Source organism: Centroberyx gerrardi, chromosome 4 (genome assembly GCF_048128805.1).
Source record: "Centroberyx gerrardi isolate f3 chromosome 4, fCenGer3.hap1.cur.20231027, whole genome shotgun sequence".
In the NCBI taxonomy this organism is placed as follows: domain Eukaryota; kingdom Metazoa; phylum Chordata; class Actinopteri; order Beryciformes; family Berycidae; genus Centroberyx; species Centroberyx gerrardi.
The window spans coordinates 33,207,634-33,226,581 of NC_136000.1; the positions used below are offsets into that span (position 1 = coordinate 33,207,634).

The 18,948-nt window shown below is 39.0% G+C and overlaps 1 protein-coding gene and 1 long non-coding RNA gene across 2 annotated transcripts in view; one reads left to right on the top strand and one right to left on the bottom strand.

The window, feature by feature from the left end:
- Nucleotides 1-18,948, top strand: part of shank2b (SH3 and multiple ankyrin repeat domains 2b) — a 287,358-nt gene that overhangs the window by 42,040 nt on the left and 226,370 nt on the right. The window lies entirely within an intron of this gene.
- Nucleotides 15,161-15,889, bottom strand: LOC139909466 (uncharacterized). Its single transcript, XR_011784521.2, has 3 exons — nucleotides 15,813-15,889; nucleotides 15,444-15,507; nucleotides 15,161-15,209 (listed from the first exon to the last, which is right to left on the bottom strand). It is a non-coding gene; the product is annotated as an uncharacterized LOC139909466 (long non-coding RNA).

Here is an 18,948-nt window from a genome sequence, read left to right on the forward strand (position 1 = left end):
GGAAACTAACATTGTCCCAGATGATAATGTACCTGGGCTGCTCTGGCCCCTGGTCATTAGGAATTAGTCTGTTGTGGAGGGTGTCCAGAAATGTGATAATGTGTGCGGTGTTGTATGGGCCTAGGATTGCATGATGGTGAAGGACGCCGTTTTGACTAATAGCCGCACACATTGTTATGTTGCCACCACGTTGTCCCGGGACGTTGATGATGGCACGGTGTCCGATGATATTTCTGCCACGGCCTCTTGTTTTTGCAAGGTTGAAACCTGCTTCGTCCACATATATTAGCTCATGATGCACTGCATCTGCTTCTAGCTCCATGACTCTCTGAAAGAGACAAGACAAAACAATGTAGCACAGTACGAAAATACAGGAATCAGTCAATATGATGTAGCACCATACACTTCCAGATCTAGTACCAACGATAGGATAGTATAGCTGACCTGCACATATTCATATCTCAGTTGTTTTACACGGTCTGAGTTTCTTTCGAAGGGGACTCTGTACAGCTGCTTCATCCTAATTCTACTGCATTTCAGTAGACGAGACAGTGCAGAGAGACTAACTCTGTTGACGTTTTGGAATATGGTGTTATCTGCCATTATGTGGTCCTGCAGTTCTCTGAGTCTGATGCAGTTATTTGCAATGACCATATTTACAATGTGGGTCTCCTGCTCTGGGGTGAACAGTCGACCTCTTTCACCAGATACTGGTTTTCTTTCAGTTCTGTAAAAACATTCGAATGGTTTTAGTGATAGATCCTTCTCATTATGAAAGTACAGTACATATTACTGTACCAGTAAGACTACAGCACTTACAGTTACTTACCGGTTCTCATTTCGAAATATCCGGATGATACCTGCAACAGTATAGCGGCTCAGGTTTGGTTGAACCCGTTGCCCAGCCTCCCTCATGCTCATCCCATGGTTGACAACATGGTCAACCAAAGTCGCTCTGATTTCATCAGTTATTGTGTTCCTGACTCCCCTTCCTCTTCCCCGTCCTCTCCTTCTCCCCCGTCCTACTTCACCTCTTCCTTCTCCTCCTCCTCCTCTTACTTCTTCACCTCCTCGTCCTCGTCCTCCTCGTCCTTCTCCTCCTCCTCTTACTTCTTCACCTTCTCGTCCTCGTTGTCCTCGTCCTCCTCCTCTTCCTCCTCGTCCTCCTCTAGTTCTCACCCCTCTTACTCTCTGTCCAATATTGGCCTTCATTGTTGTCCAAACCAAATGTTTACCTGTGGCCTATTTATAGTGCTCAAGCTCTGATTTGTAAGTGAACTCATTATCTAAAAGTGTTTTCACATGTGTCAATGTGGAAAGGCAATTGGCAAAATAGTGTAGCAATGTAGAGACCAATGTTTACAGTTTTGCTAGAAGTGTGTTATTAAATTGCAAACTGAGTGTAAAGCAGTGAGTTGTGTTTACAATTTTGCAAAAAGTGTGTTATAAAATTACAAACTGAGTGTAAAGCAGAGAACGTGCATTCAGTTTGGCACACTTGGTAAATGCATTGGCTACAAGTGTTAATGGTTTCAGAGATAGTGCTTCAAGAATCACTGTTAGTGTTTAAGCATTCAGAAAAAACTGTAAGTTCATCCAAAGTGAAATATTCCTTAGAAATCAAATCTGTGAGACACAGACTCAGTTCCACAGGTACAATGCCCTCCAGTAGATCGTGAAGAAAATCAGGTGGAAAACCCTTTGAGGTGTGAAAGTATGCCAGTCTGTTTAAAGGACAGTCTCTCTTAACACCATCAACACACTGTAGTTAATTTTGCTTTAGCATATGTACAGCTTCATCAAACAGCTCTGGTGTTCTTAAAGCAAAGGCCCCACTTCTAACATCACAGGTCAGTATGTCTACACGACTGGCCAAACAAAACCTACAAAACTTGTCTACATTGAAAGACTGTTGGAATCCAGCTAGCGAATGTGCTCCCAAGTTGTCAGCTGCTACATAGAGCACTGTCCCTTTAACATTAGAACCAAGCCTCTCAATGAACACACCCTGTCTTTCTAACTGTTCAAGGTCTCTAAGCAGGGGCTCCAAAACCTGGTCATACCCATATGTTTTGATATGATCAGTTTTACACAGTACAGCAAGGTAGATTGATGATAAAGATGACCTATGTCTTACAGGCAAATTGGCTAGAACCCAATACACACCACAGACTTTGTGCTTTTTTTTCGAAGTCCCTAAAGGATTACAAATTTCAAAGTCATCAATATACAATCCAATGGCTACACTTAACTCTTGACTTGAAAGAAGTTGTTTTTCTTTGAAGTATTCACCATCTCGAAATGATTTATATTGGTCAGACTGTATAACTTGATTACTTTCCCACAATATTTTAAGTATCTCCTCTCTTTTTAACAGCTCACTTAATAATTTCAGAATAGGAATGTAGACAAAAGTATGGGTCCTTTCATTTGCATTCAAAATAGGCTCAATGACAGTAAAGTTCTGTTTATAGAATGATTGTCTCTTATACTCTGTGCCCAGAGGCCCTTCCCTTGAAAGCAAATTAAGTGGGTTTGCACTCTGTATTGCTTCTGTCAATAAATCTACAATAGATCTGTCAGATGTGCACTTATGCTCATTTAAAATATTTTGAATTGACTGCTTAGTGATTAGTCCAGCAAATTCCCCTATATCAAACAACTTGTCTACTATTTCCTGAATTGATGACTGTGACACATGTAGCGCTGCTTGCATTCAAAGAAATAGGGAAGCAATTCGGCGTCGAATGGACTCTTCATTTCCCAGCAGGGATTCAGGCTCAGGCACAATCAAATCTGATGGGGTTGAATCCTCAATGTCCGACTGTTCATCATTTGCAGACCTTTGATAGCTGTGATTAACAACAAGCTCAGGTCTAAATCTTTCTAGAGTAGAAGACTGGTGATACCGACTTTTATGTGCAGTAAATGTAGAAAGTACACTTGATTTGAAAGAGCAATCCCCAAATGGGCAATTGACAGTCTCTTTGTTTCTCAAATGTCTCTTTAAATGAAGAAAATATTTCTGGGTGTTGCTGGGCTCTGAAAATGTGCACAGTTCACAGCGAATTTTGGCAATCAATGAACTTGATGCTTCGGTACGATGCTCTTTTAAATGATTCTTTAGTTCCACATGGGATTGTTAAGCAGTCTTGATATATGCAAGTTAAACGCCTTCAACGATGTCCATGACTGTCTTTGTAGTGTTGAAGAATTGTCTTTTGGTTACATGAAGAAAAGTTGCAAAACTTACAGTTCCACTTCATGTAGTCACAGCAGGACTATAAGCTACCAACGTAACGTGTACCTGTAAAACAGAAAAAATCCACAATTACTATACAGGAGCAAACAAACCAAAACAGTTTAGTGAGCGACTTCTTTAACAAATGGTTCACATAAGCTTAGGCTGCTCTGTCTATGAACATAGTGTGCCAAATTGGAGGTTTTATAAGGGCTGACACAGCATAGACCAAATTACCTGAGACAGCATTCAAGTATGGCTAACTTCTTTCCCCGCCTCACCTCATTCACTTACAAGCCCACACTTTATTTGCTGACATAGGGCCTTTTACACGGGAGGCATGTGTCCCGCTCCACCTGCCAATCCGCCCGTGAGTCAACATCTCCCCATGCGTCTCTCATTGAAAATGAATGAGGACCAGTCGATTGTCGCCTCCCGTGTAAAAGGCCCTTTAGTGTTTTAAGTATTCCATTTCAGCCATTTCTGACTGTCACTTAGTAGATTTATCCAGTCATGGTCAACAGGAATTCATACATTCATGTTGTCTGCTCAATTCCCAATGTAAACTAGCTAGCTATTGGCATTAATATTAGCCCAATTCCTCTCCTCCACTTCTCTTGTATTACATTCTCTCTTTTCTTTTTCTTTCCCCTTTACATCCCATACTATGTTGCCTTCGTTTGTTAATGTCTGTTATCCGCTCCCCGCCATCTCCTTGCTTTCTCCTGTCCCACGTGAAAACAAGCCTGGGCTTGTTCGATGCCATTGTTAACTCTAGGCTCTAAGGTAGTTTGCAAGCTAGCTACCAAATTAGCCTAATGGACGGCCAAAACAACCCTAACCCTAACCAAATTTAATTAACATTAGGTGAAAATGTTCATACAAAAAATAATTAAAAAGATTTATTTGACACTATTTATAAGAACAACAGTGACAATAATTCTTTAGCTTGCTAGCCAACCACCTCCCGCTCTGTGAAATTTTAATTCGATGCGTGGTCGTCATCAAGGCATAGTTATAGTTTTCCTACGATAAATGTACAGCCACTACACTAAGTATAAGTCCCACACATGTTCAAATGCTTAATAAACATGTGCATAAACGCATAATGTAAATTTGAATGCAAACTTGTACTCACCTCTCAGACAAACTCCCTGCAGGTGGGTGACTCTGGGTCGCGCAGTAACATCCAATTCTCTGGCTCTTTTCTTTTTTCTTGCGACTCAATATAGTTCATACAGCTCAACTCCTACAATATCCCCGATCTCAGTCAATGGACAGAGACTTGTGTGTGGTTAGTGTGTAGAGCTTTGCAAAAATAGCCTATAGTTTCAAAGATAGTGTCTAAGCAATCAGAAAAAACTGTAATTATCAATAACATGACATTTTAAACCAGAAAGCACATTTCCTATTAGCCATGCAACAAAACTTTTTTTTTATCATTTAAAAAAACTGATTGGGTGGACTGCACCTGGGTGGACCAGTGCCACTCTGTTATTGGCCTCACCACTGCACAAACGGAAAGGGGGAGAGCAGGGGCGGTTTTAGTGATTTGGAGGCCCCAGGCAAAGACCAATGTGTGAGGCCTTCTCCATTTTGCTTAACGCAATCATAGCTAGTGAACAAAAACTATTTGGAGGCAGCTCTTTTCAGTTAACAAAGCCACAGAACTAAAGGACAGACCCAAATGAGAATTCTAACTGTTCTAACTGAAGAACTTCAAATGACCTTCAGTCACACACACACACACACTCAGAGCTCTTCATCTGATGGACAGCACTGCGACCGCTAGGTGTGGAGAACAAGATGAGGGAAGCAGAAAGGGATACTATACTACGGAACAATACATTGGCTCTTGTACATATGAGAATTGATAACTGGACCGAGGTGCTATGAAAAATGTCCTAATCACTCGTAGGAGCGATTTAAGAGAACTTGCCGCATTCACCAATTTAGAATTTTCTCTTAGGTATGAACAAAATCTTCGAGTGGTCCAGACCTGTCGTACGAGTCATGTACAATAAACCTGCCATTCTCCAAAGCAAAAAAAAAACTTTGTTGTTGACTAATAGATTGTATCTCTGTCACTTTGAATATATGTAAATGACACTGTAATGTATAATCATGTTGAGATTAACTACAGTCAGTGTTGTGCATGAACACGCTAAAAGAGCGCGTTCATTGAACATTTGGTGAACGGTGAACTGAACGTATCCGTTTGCAACTAATGAACGTGAACGTGAGCGTCGTTAACTCCCGCGAGAGTTAACGACGCTCACGCATTGTGTTTTATAGGACCCGAGGATTTACGGCACCCGGCATGGCTAGTGCAACCTGCAACTGGCAATTCAGACGCAGCTACCGGTACTGCTGAAGTACTCTAAATACTCTAAATTGTGTGCTCTGCAGAACTGAAATCATAGCACATCTTTCAGCTAGCGACTGTAATGAAGCCAGTGGTGGAGCCTGTACCAGCTCGCTTGGAAGCATATGAATCTATTTTGTTTTTGAACTGCTGCATAATTTGGTTCATGCAGGCTAAATAAAATTTCCATTGCATCTACAGTAGCCTATACCTTTACTGCACCTCTTTTTTTCACTTTCTGCATAATATGACACTGTAGAAGTGGCAGGAAAGTTGAGACGGACAACTTCTCTAGTTGACTACACCAACTCGTGTGTCATTTATTTTAACCACAGTGCAAGACAATTTCCTTCACACTCAAAAACACAACATACGTCGAGCAGACGTCAGACTCAGAAAACCAGACTTTCTTAAAGGGACCGTGTCTCCTTAACCCTGAGAAGCACACAATATAACTGTGTGTGTTTAACATATTGGTTATGGTGAATAATGTCTATAGAGTCCGCCACAACACATTGTTTAAGTGGTAAAACACATAGCCTACTCACATTGGTTTTTCTTGGCTTTTAAAAGTAATCTCTGATTCTATAGTAGTATACAGTAATTCATTTAGTTTGGGAAGTGGGCAGTGGCAATGATTGGGGGCTGGGGATGGATGGGTAGGAGAAGGTTCTATTGAAAAAGAATAGCTCGGAGCAACTCATGAAAAAAAAATGGGAGAAATGAACGTGAACTAGTTCATTTTTTGGGACTGTGAACTTAGTTCAAAATTCAAAATTGTTAACTATGAACGTGAACTAGTTCATTTTAATCTGTGTGAACAGAACTTTTAGCTAGCTCCTGTGAAGTGTGAACTTGCACACCACTGACTACAGTGGTTATAGTCACAGGAAAAATAGCAATCTCATAAATATCCATAGTAGCCTATAAGTGCGCTCAATACAAAGACAAAACAAAAAACACTAATAATTGCCAGGTTATTTGATAAACACTGGCAAAGGCAAAGTTAGATTGTATTGGGGCAAATACATTATGGAGGGAGATGAATCTGATTTAGGCTATTTTACTCCAGATGATAACGTTAATGTGGTAACGTTAAGTGCAAGTGAATCTAAATTTTAAAAAGAGAAATGGCTTTAGGTCTTACCATTAGAGTCATGCATAAGCCTATATCATCACATGCTGCAGCAGCTTGCAAGTCGCTGTCCAGGGCAACATCCTCTGCTGAACACCTGACACAGCCACATCGCCAATTATGGCAGGTATAGGCCTATTCTTTCATCTGTCTGTGTAACGGAGAATTCCTCCTGGCCCTCCTGTTGCAGTCATGGATCGTCTTGCTTTTTGCATCTAATTTCATGTCATGCCATTTCTTTTTTTATTTCTGTGACGGTGCCCTAACGACAAATCACTATAGTCCTGATAGTCTGATAGGGACTTTAGAGTGTCTGTGATACTCACTAGTGAGTTTATAGTGACCATATCATGGTATTTTCGTCTTCTGTAGTATCACTATAATATTCCTATAGGGAATTATAGATTTGTTGGGATATTTATTTAGTATTCATCTAAAATGTAGTATAGGAATACTAGGCCTATAGTTGATTTTCGTAAGGGAACGCACAACAGACAACACTGCATTAACAGCACAGGTTATTTTTTCCCATTCCTTGGCTTTAGCAAGGCCTTTGATTCCACTGTTGAATTATACTAAATATTATATGCTTTGGTTGACTTATTTCTGATAGTAGGACTTCGGTCTCAGAGCTGCTACACTTCTCCTTAGTCTTCCGTGTCATTTTTATGAATGAAGCTTCCCGACATATGGGCCGGACCCCTAACCTTATATGGCATTATTGGGGCGTCAATTATGCAAATTCACAATTCTCATGAACGCGTATTCATTTAGAACAGGTGGAATTCATAAAAAAAAAATTCACGAGGCCCTTTGGCAGACGAGGCCCCAAGCAATTACCTACCTATGCCTTATGGTAAAACCGCCTATGGGGGAGAGTGAAAGCGAAGACAACAGTGACGAGTGTGAGAACAAAGAAATTTGTGAGACTGCAAAAATGCAGACAACCATGTTAAAGACAAACATCAAGGAAAAGCTACAAAGGAGACCATGAGGGAGGATGAAGACATGACAACGAAGCACACAGGAAAATGCTCCTGATGGTAAAATGTAATTGAATCTAGTCAAATCACATACAAATATAATAATAGATACTTTGTTACACAGAATACTTCAGTACACCTAAACATGTTTCTGTGTGTTTTATTTTTAGCTCTACTCGCCACTCAAGTCAGTCAACCAAGGTGAGGTAAGCGATTTTACACAGGGAAATGCTCCTAATGGTAAAATCTAGTTGAATCAAATCACATATAGCAAAGAATACTTTATTACACCTAAACATGTGTTTGTGTTTTATTTTTAGCCCTATTCGCCAGAGGTGGGAGTAACTCACACATGTGCAAGCCACAAGTAAGTCTAAAGTCTTAACCGTCAAGTCTGGTGTCAAGTCCGAAGTTACAGTGTTTAGAATCAACCAAGTCAAGTCGAGTCCCTGCTAAAAGTCAAGCAAGTCAAGTCATTACTTAGGTCAAGCAAGTCACAAGTCATGTCATCTGAAATTTGAATGATCTAGTCCAGTTTCCACATTTAATGCAGTCAAAGACAGTGGTCATGTTGACTTTTATTTTCAACATAAAAACTAAATAAACAATAATGGATAGCGGGGCTCTGAGGTTAAAATGTAGCCCTATAGCTCTAAAGTGCTGTAAAGTGAAAACAGTACAACACAAAACTAAACATCACAATGTTATGCCTTCCTGCTCCGACTCCTGGGTGAACTGTATTTTTGCACAAAAAAGTATTTCATCACAGCCAAACATAACTGAATAATGTATAAAATAAATAATGGATACAACAAAGTATATAAAATAAACCTTACTGATGTTGGATGAAAATCTAGGGAGGAAATAGTTTCCGACTCTAGCTTGATTGGTGTTGTAGCGACCTTAGGGTCAGTAACGATATTCTTTTCTCTCATTCCCACAGCACAGCCGAGGGCATCACGATGCCAAGGCCAAGGAGGTCAGTCAGTCAGTCATCTGTTGCTTTGTCAGATGGCCTCTAGAGGGCATCTTTGACTGCAAGAAGCAGTGTTTCCCATACATGGGCACAAAATCAAAAGTTGGTTGATTTATAGAAATTGATCTAAATCGATCTCTAATATGCCTGATGTCACATCACGTCATGTTTGTCATTTGCCGATGCACAGATCAGTAGACCAGCATTGTACTCAATCCAACAGTCTCCTGGTGTGAAAACAAAAGAGGGAAATTTAACATTACACAATTTTCTCCCTTCTCAAACTCGCCTGTGTTAGTAACGGGATTTGTAAACAGTAACTTGATAACACGTCTTCTGCTGCCCTACAAACTTTAACGGTAGGTAACGTTATTACCTTGTGGTATTTAAGTAACATTAGTGGAATTATTTAAGCAATAACCGTGTCCCAGTATTTCAGTGCATTGAATTGAATTGAATTGAACATGCGCCGTGGGTCTGTACAGGATCTGTTCTTGTTTCGGTCGGTAAGGAGCCGATATTTTTCTTCATTGCAAAACGGCACACCTTCCTGCCTCTGTCAATATTTTACGAAAACATACACAATACACACTCACCCAATGCAGATATACTGTTGACAGGGGAGTTCTTCTGTCTTGTCAATACATTTCCCAAGTTATTTGACCCGTCGTTATATAGATTTTAAGCCTTGAAATCTCACTAGCTAGAGAGAAAACTACCAGCTGCCCCAGGAATGTGTGACGCATCGCAGGATTACGTCGTAAAATTAAGTCCCCCGGAATACTACATGACAGTTGCATCCTGCGTTGTCCAGTCTGCTGGGGTCTGCTGTCATTGCAAGGCTAACATTAGGTTCCTAGGTTTGCATGTGTTCACGTCGTTCACTGTGTTGCGCCAAAAGTTACCCAATCATGTTTCAAAAACGGTATCTTATCAAACTTAGTATCTAGAAACATGCAAATATTTAATTTTAATTTTAATTTTAAAAAAATGTCAAGTACTTTCGAGTCATCTGTCTGAAGTCTAAGTAATTGGTAATGAATACCAAGTCAAGTCTTCTATCAATTATAGTCAAGCAAGTCTTAAGTCGTCAAATTTGTGACTCGAGTCTGAATCGAGTCAAGTCATGTGACTCGAGTCCCCCACCTCTGCTATTCGCCACTCCACAAGTCAAGGCCAATCAACCCAGACAAGGTATGTGATTTTACTAAAAAAAAAGTTTTAAAAAAAGTTTTCATTCATTTTTCTGCAAGATTTTGTTTTTCTTTTCAGAAAAGGACATGCCATAATTTGGATTTTGAAGATAACCTCAAGGAGGAAGTTCAAGGATTATAGGGGGCCCCAAATGTTTTTAACTATTTATGGGATAATGAATAACCATATCCATATGTTTTATTACCCATTCATCTTTTTAGCCATTTCCATTTTCCAACAACTCCTGACAGAACAATCACATCCCCCCCTCCCCCCCAACGAAAATGCAAGGCAAAAGGGATGATCACTGACAACTTTGTTTCATTGCTAAAGATCATGGAAAGACAAGTATATTATTCCAAACAAAGCTTTCCTATTAAACAGTTTTAAATACACATTAAAATGTTGTTTTTGTTTCAGTGAAGTGCAGGAAAATTCTGACTAGCCGTATTTTCCGGAACAGAGTCAACTACTTTTTCCTGTTCATTTTGACAGAAAACTTTATTCATTATTATTATTATTGTTATTATTACTACAGTATTTTGTACTTAAATTGAAATTTGACGGATTAAACAGAAATATGATGAAACCCATAGTCTCTGTTTTGCCATTTATTAGGGGTCCAAGCACGTAGTGCTAGAACCCTATTGTATTTGCTGGAATTCTTTCTTTCTTTTTCTCCACTAAAAGTGTCCACTCAGAAACTGTAAGTACTACAGCAACCATATATGGCAAGTGGGCTCCTATGGCCCCTGACTACGCAGGCAAGGCAGCCCATGCATATTGGCAACATGGTGGCAACAAGCAACTTTATATTTTGGTCAATAACTTCAAAACCATTTGTCATATAAAGAAAATTCTTGTGTCCATAGATTCTTTAGAAGGTACCAACCCATATATCACTTCCAATGTCTACCTTATGGGATTTTCCACCATTTTGAATTTTTTAAAAAGCACTTTTTTCGCAACTCCTCCTAGGCCGTTCATCTGATTTGAAGTTGGTGTGGACCATCTTGGGACCGTCCTCCATAAAAATTGGATAAAGGTAATTGATAGGCCAAATGATTTGGCTTTTATCAACCAAGAAACTTTTAACAAAACATGTGTCATTGTCCATTCATCTAATCAAGATCTAATCTAAATTTGAAACACGTTGAAGAGTGTTGCTTGAGCATGCCCACAAGAGCATTTTGAGTTTTTTTTTTTTTTTTTTTTTTTTTTTCTTTTTAGATTTAAGGAACATATTTTATTGTAACATTCTTTCACATAATCAAAAATGCCTTTTTTAATTAAAATAAACAAATATTGTTACCTCACGCTGATCGGCTGTCCTTCCATTCAAACTTGAACGTCTTTGGAACAGATTAGTGACGCAATATATGTTAATGAGTATCGGCCGCTGCCATCGGTGGATTTAATCTTATCGGCCGATGAGCCGATTGTAGTCAACAAAGCAAAAATCGGCCATTTCCTTTTTTTTTATTTTTTTTTTATTTTTATTTTATTTTATTTTTTTTTGAAATAGCATTACAAACAAAAAGAGTGACATAGAAGATAAACAAGACAGACATAATGGACAGACATACAGACAATAACATCAAGCAGTTATGATGTATGTGATGATATGATAAGAGTCCGGGGGCGGAGAGAAAGAAAAAGAGGTAATGTTGAAGTTATAGTGAAAATAAATATATGATGTAACAGCAATATCATTATAATAACAATAATAAAATAATATGATAATAATATAATATTACTATCACTATCATCATTATATACAATACAATATAATATAATATAATATAATAATGACCATTAATAATTAACATTACATTTATATGGCAATGAGGAGAGAGGCCAGACCGGGGCACCGGAGAGGCGAGCGAGAGGCCCCCCACCCGGCCCTCCAGCAACACAACCGGAAGCCCCGGCGGGAGACAGGCGGCGTGGGTCAGGGAGGGACCCAAACCCCCTCCCTCTTTTTTTTTTTATTTATTTTTTTTTTTTTCTTCCTTTTTTTCTTTCCTTTTACCCTCTTTCTTCCTTTTTGTTAGTTTAGTTTAAGTTTTTAGTTTTGGGGAGATCTTGCTTTGAGCCACGCCCAGGCCCAGAGGAGGGCGCTGGCCCGTTGCAGGTTTTGTGCCTTGTCCTGCCTTGGACCACTCCCAGACCGTTTGGGAGGGAGTCTGTCCGCTGAGGAGTGACATTCTTTGTTTTCTTTGAATTTGTTATTTGTTTTTGTTTTTTTGTTTTGTTTTTCTTTCCTTAAGAGGGAGGGAGGTAGGCCCCGCCAGCCCCGCCCCACATCAGCCCCCACCGGAGCCCCCGCCGCGCCGCCAGAGGGCCAGGCGGGGAGCCGCCGCCCGCCCCCCCCCCCAGCCAACCCAGCCAGGCCCCACACCCCATCGCAATTGTTTGACAGTAATAATGTCATTATCACAATTACAGCAACTGAAGAGAAAAAATAAATAAATAAATTAATTAATTAAAAATTAAAAATAGATAAATAATAATAATTATAATAATAATAATAATGATAATAATAATAATAACAATTCTATAAATTAATAAGTAGTATGTAAGTGTAAAAGAGGAGAAAAAAAAAGAAGAGGAAAAAAAAAAGGAAGAGCAACAACACTATTTTAATGTAAAGAATGAATAATAAAACAAAGCAATAGAAAAACAAAAGATAAGTGTGTGTGTGTGTAGGTGGGTGTGTGTGAAAATGCAATGTTTGATTGTGGGTGACAGATGTCTCATGAAGATAATAACCTTAGTAAAATTAAAAAAAGCGAAAAAATAAATAAATAAATAAATAAATAAATAACAATAATAATAATAATAATAATAATAATAATATATACATATACATACATACATTTTGCAGCATTTTGAGTTCTACCACTAGTGGGCACTACAGATGCAAAAAGTTTATATCTCATAATTGACCACATAGATTTTTATGAAACTTTGTTGACATGCTCTAGGATCATGTCCAAGTTGACTTCTGAAATGGGGTTGTGATTGATTAAATTGGGCGTGGCTCATTAATAACCAAATCTCCATAGATATTAAAATCAAAAATTCAAAAATCTGCCATATGTCATAGAGAGTTTAAAGGTCCCATATTCTACACTTTCCAGTGTTTTATTTTGTCTTGAGGTCCATTAAAAACCATTTGTGTGGTGTCATGTACCAAAAACACTCTCAATCCATTGTTACATGTTCATTTTCGAGCATCTCTCTGAGCCTTGCCAAGAACAGGCTGTTTCTGTTGCTGTGTCTTTGCCAGGTGATGTCATCACCTGTTGTACTGTATAGAGGGTGACATCACCTGGCACCCACCAACAGCAGATGGGCATTTCAGTACCCTACTTTTCACCATTAGGTGTCAGGCTTCACCACAGATTTGGGTTTGGGGTTTAGTTACTCTTTAGCGACCCCTCTGTTCTGATTGGCTAACCATTTCAGTGAAACCAGTGAAACGTGAGAAACCACAGACCCGGCAGAACCAAGTGCGGCGATTTTGGCGTAGTGGCCAAGCTCGGTATTGCAAGTCACGTGACGCCATGGGGCCCAAAAAGACTTTTTCCCATAGACATACATGGGGAAAGAAACAGCTGTAAAACTCCGGGAAAATTTTTCTGGGTATCACTCAAAGTCAAAAACGACTCTTTGAATTATCAAGTTTTAAATCATTGGGTCCATTTTTCTTTGGAAGCCACCAAGAGCCGTATAAAGCTGTATTTTCTGGAGCTCCGTGAACGCGCCTCTAGGCCACGGGAACGCTCCGTGCGCATTCACCGCTTCTACTTCCACTGTTGACAAGCTATACAGCTATCTGATTGTTAGCGGAGGCTTTTAGCTGTATGTGATCAACCTAGATCACATTAAACTCAACCTACACGTCCGCCAACACTTAGGTTTAACAGGCAAGACTTAAGAACAATAACGGATGGTTTCTATTTTGTTTTTGTTTCTCTCTTGATTAAATAGGTCGCTTGCAAGCTAGCTAGCTAACGTTATAACATTGCTGTAGTTAACCAGCTACATGTAGCATAAGCAGTTCTATGCACCAACTTACTATTATATATTTATTTACATCTCGAAATTCTCAGTTTACAGACTATGCCTATGTACTTTTCTTTATCCTATTAAAGTTATGAATATATTTGGGCTTTGATGGTTGTTCTAATTTCTTTTACTGTCTGTAAATTTATAGTTAGATGTCCAATTTGAGTTAACCTGCTTGAGTTACTGATAATGTCTATTATGTAAATGGAATTGAGTCTTCTTCCAACCAGGTGTGTTTCTGGGCACTGCATAGGGAGATCAAGCTTATAGAAATTTTGCTATGACAGAGTCTAGACAGTATAACACTTGCAAACTCAAGTAAACCTTGGTGTGACACCAAACGAACCTAGAATATTCCCAATGATAATAATGTAAGATTTTTTTTTTCACTAGCATACCTTGCATCTAAGTTGCAGAATGCAAACCTATCTTCGTACACTGTTTATATAGGACTGTTTGATCAGAGTACTAATATTTCTCATGACTAAATGTTGTGAGGTGACCCACCTTTGATCCAGTGTAGTTCAGTCCCATGGATTAAATCAATACATGCAGTAGAATAATAATGGCTACAAGTAATACTATCTCTACACTGAGGCAACAGCATGTTGGTTAACTTGGACTATGTGGTCTAGATGTGTGGCTTTAGTCAATATTGTCAGAAATTACTCACAAGGAAGAGACATTCAAAAAATGTATCAATGTATATTTCGTAAGACTTGTATAAATAAAAACACTATTAGTAACATAATATTGATATTTGTGACTAGAAAAACATAATGCTGGTAAAATGTAATAACCAAGGTAAGATGGAGAAAAGTAATTTGAGGGCAATGGACTACAGAGTGATGACAAATAAGACTTATTTAAGAGATGATCCAAGACAAACTGTTATATGTAAAGTAAACATTTATTTTAAAATACGTTTCATTCTACATGTTCATTTTATATGGGTGAAACATTCTCAGGAGTATCAAGCATTACAAGACAAAAAACAAAACAAAACACAATCATCTTTGAACTGGAACACTAGTTTATAACAGGTGGATATTTAGAGAGCCCCAGTCCACAGAGGGCAGCTGTAATATGTCAGTACAAGGTAAGATTCAGTAAAAGCAAAGGGTTAAGAAATCTAGTAAAGAAAGAAACTAGTGAAAAGGCCAGAACACATCATAAATAAGTTAATTTATTTGGGAGCATTTTCCAGAGAAGTGTCAGTGGTTCTTGAAGAGCAGGAGTTTCTGTAACAGAAGAAACTGCACTTAGTATCTGCGGCTCAGTGTCTTACAGAAAACAGTTGGCATACATCATGATGATGATGATGATTACAGCACAGGGTGAAAAGTACTTCATTTGTGAAGCACTGGCTCCAGTAAAGGTGAAAAAGTTGCTACCAAGTCATTACTATCTGTGACCGATGTGAACTATCTCTCGTCGAAAATGCTCTAAATTAAGTTCAAAATTAATCTCCTCACCTGGTTAAGCAAGTAAACCCTTGACATGGACCTGGCTAGCGATGTGTGGCATGAACTTGACTCCCTGTGAGAAACACAAGACAACGTTCAACACAAGTGGAGCAACACGAGTGGAGCATAAATCACAAATGCAAAGTTTAGTCTATGATCTAACGTTAGCGAACATTTCTATCTTTACTTGTTTGATGTTAACCCATGGATGTGTTAGCTGACTCTAGCCTCTAGATTCTTAGCCGTCTCGTTATGCTAACCGTTATTACCAACGTTAGCTTAGCTCAACTTTATCCAGACTGAATCACTTCACATCGGATGTAAGATTTATACAAATAAAGCAAATGTTCTGTGATTGAATAAATGATAGAGTCATACCTGGACGATGGTTTCCCCGAAGAGCCGAGTCTGCAGCAGCAACAGTCAATCAGAACCTAGAACCTAGAAAGCTGCACATGAACGCGCTGTCGTCACGTTCGCAACGAGAACGCCACTAGACTCGTTCATGTGGGATAGGCGGGGCCAAGAAAAACACTACTGCACAGGTGCTGTGGACACGGAAGTAGGATTCGTTAAAACTTTTTCGGCGTATGCGCTGGGTGAGCAACTTTCATTGGAATGAATGGGCCGCCATCTTTGAATGCCTCATCCATAGTTTAATACATCCATGGGCAGAACAGACAGCGACAGGTAGGGAAAACTCTCTGGTAATTAACAATGACAACCGTGCAACCGCTTTGAAAAAAAACCACTTTGTTAGTGTATTAGTTCTGACAAAAATGATAGTGAGCGAACCTTTGTGACGCCACAAAGCTTGTTTAGAGGCACGGTTTCCTAATATGGATTGTGTGGATTTAGTAGGCTACCATGCGTTTTGATACTTCCACTATGTTTAGATAGCACATCCAAGTCCTTTATAATCAGAGGCAAGGGAAATCCCGTTTTCCACGATATGGGACCTTTACATTTTCAGGATATGTCGGCTGAAGTGAGATAAATCTTTTGCACACGAAAGATTCTGTGCGAATCTTCCCCCGATTCTGAAGTCGCCCCCCTCTGTTTTAGCAGTGGGGGGCACTGTGATCTCACAGCGCTGTCCTCCTCCTTACAGAAAAAAACATTTGAAATCGTCATTCCTGAATTAGTAAACGGACAAAAAAATGAAACTAAGCATACAGTAGATTGAAATGTGCACCTGCAAATAGTTTGCTAAATTGACAATGTGACATGTTGAAGATAGTTTGATGAATCTTTATCAAACTAAGGACAAATGATGTCTGTACTCTCAAGATGATGTCTGTAAAGTGATGTGGGGCACTAATACAGTTACAATATTCTTTCTGAGGCATTCAACATAGGAGGGACTATCACCTACGACCTATCACTTGTTTCATTTGCCCACTTAGGCACACCAAATTGGAAGTTGACAGAGTGGTTAAGCACAGGTCTTTGGAGCACAAGATTGTGAGTTCAAGTCCCTGATGTACTGTGATCATTTTGAAGTTTCATGAAAAGTGAATCAACACTAAATCACAGAAAACTCACAGTTTTAGACCAACAGTTTTTGACGACACATGCCAGAGTCAACGGAAAGTATGGCAACTCTGGAGGGGAAATAACATAATTAACTTTCCACCTCAATAAAGGCTGTTTTTAAAACAATGAACTTGTAGTTTTTAGTAATACTTTGTGCAAGCTACAGCCACGGAGAACCGCTGCGGTTCCAGACCAACAGTTTTAGACGACACGTGCATAGAGTCAACATGAAGTGGAGGGGAAATAATGCAATTCATTTCCCACCTCAATAAAGGCTAATATTTGAAACAATGAACTAGTTGTACTGTTGTGTAATACTTTGCAAACAACTGTATACAACTGTAGCCTACATTAATGCTTTACTTACGCATATAACAAAAAACCTAAAGTGCCTTGTATGTGCAGTATACTCTTCTGTTCTCACCCCGCGTTTGCGTACAAGGCTTAACAGCGAGCTAAACACTCTCCCAAATAAGTGATGAAGACTGGAGATGACTTCATGTATTTAATGGATGCCGTGTAAAACTAGAAAAAATAGATAATTCAAATTATTGGGTTAGGGTTAGGCATGAGCATAGCAACAAATTGAGCCTCTGCTAATTTGCTACTACAGATTGTCTGTACTACTACTACTACAGATCCAAGTCTAACCCCAATGTCACCAATGCTACACAAAGGACTGTTCTACAGCAACAATCCCCATGGCAGGTAAGTAGGTATAACAGGTAAGTATATACAACTACAACAATTGTAAATTCTAACCCAGAATGAAAGCAGTATGGCTTGATCACTAGCATAACTAACACATCTAAGTAAAAACTCTCAAGCAATATTCTTCTCAAATAATGGTAAAATAGAATAAACAACAACTTCATATTTCAATTTACTTACAGATTATGCTTTTTCAATGACAAGCAATGGAGATGAACATGGATGTCACCACATGATGTTTCCCCCATCTTTTCCCCTGACAAAATAGAGTGCTGGCTTAAACTGAAAACTTTATCAACATTGACAGTCACAACACAAAACAACCAGCAGGGGTCCCTAATTCCAACCTAACTACTGGGGGCAGAATACAAAATTGAAAAATTCAATCAACAGTGAAAAATACTGATAATATTCGATAACTTTTTCATGTTTTACTTTTTTAACATAACTGCCAACAAAACAAAAAACAGTTTTGCTACAGGTTTATTTGTTTATTTGTGTATTGTTTTTTAAAGTGAGGGGATGACATGTCAAGGAAGCCACCAACCACCTTTTTCTGTGACAACAAATAGCAAAAAACAGATACTATATTTTATGACCACAGAATATAAAGTCATTTGAAAATATACACCACAAAGCACAGGAAACAAGCAAACCAAACAGGAATCATCCACAAATCAGTGTTGTAGTATACTGAAATACACTAGTGGCTAAACTACCATGGACTCTAAAGACTTAATAGGGCACGACAGTATACAGGAGTTACAGTATTTACTTTATGGCCGCTCTGCCCCAGGCTTACGTTCTGTACCGTGTTAATGGCTGAATAATAAATCCTCCACTTATCTGCTTCCCGATATCGTTCTTCTCCTTATTAGAATATTACAGTGGTGACGTGGATAAACGTGGTTAAATGGACAAATGATGCAACATAGATCGTCTACTGATGAATAAAACTCGTAGCAAAATAAGTTTGGCTGTTCGTCTGTAAAGAAGACCATAGCAAACAAGCTGGTGGAGTTGCTAGTTAGCTAGCTGGGCTAACCACGGAGATTGCCTGGTTGACACTCACCGCTATGGTTTAGGATGGCGCTCCTCTGCCATCTTGTGGGGAAAAGTGGAACCTGCAAGGGTGCAGGTAATATCATTCGTAACGCTTTATTTTACAGCCTGCTAATTACGGTGTAAGTATTTTGTAATTATGGGGTACTAAGAAAATAACAATGCTGTAGTTACATGGTAACAAAACAAGAAGTCCAGGAATTAA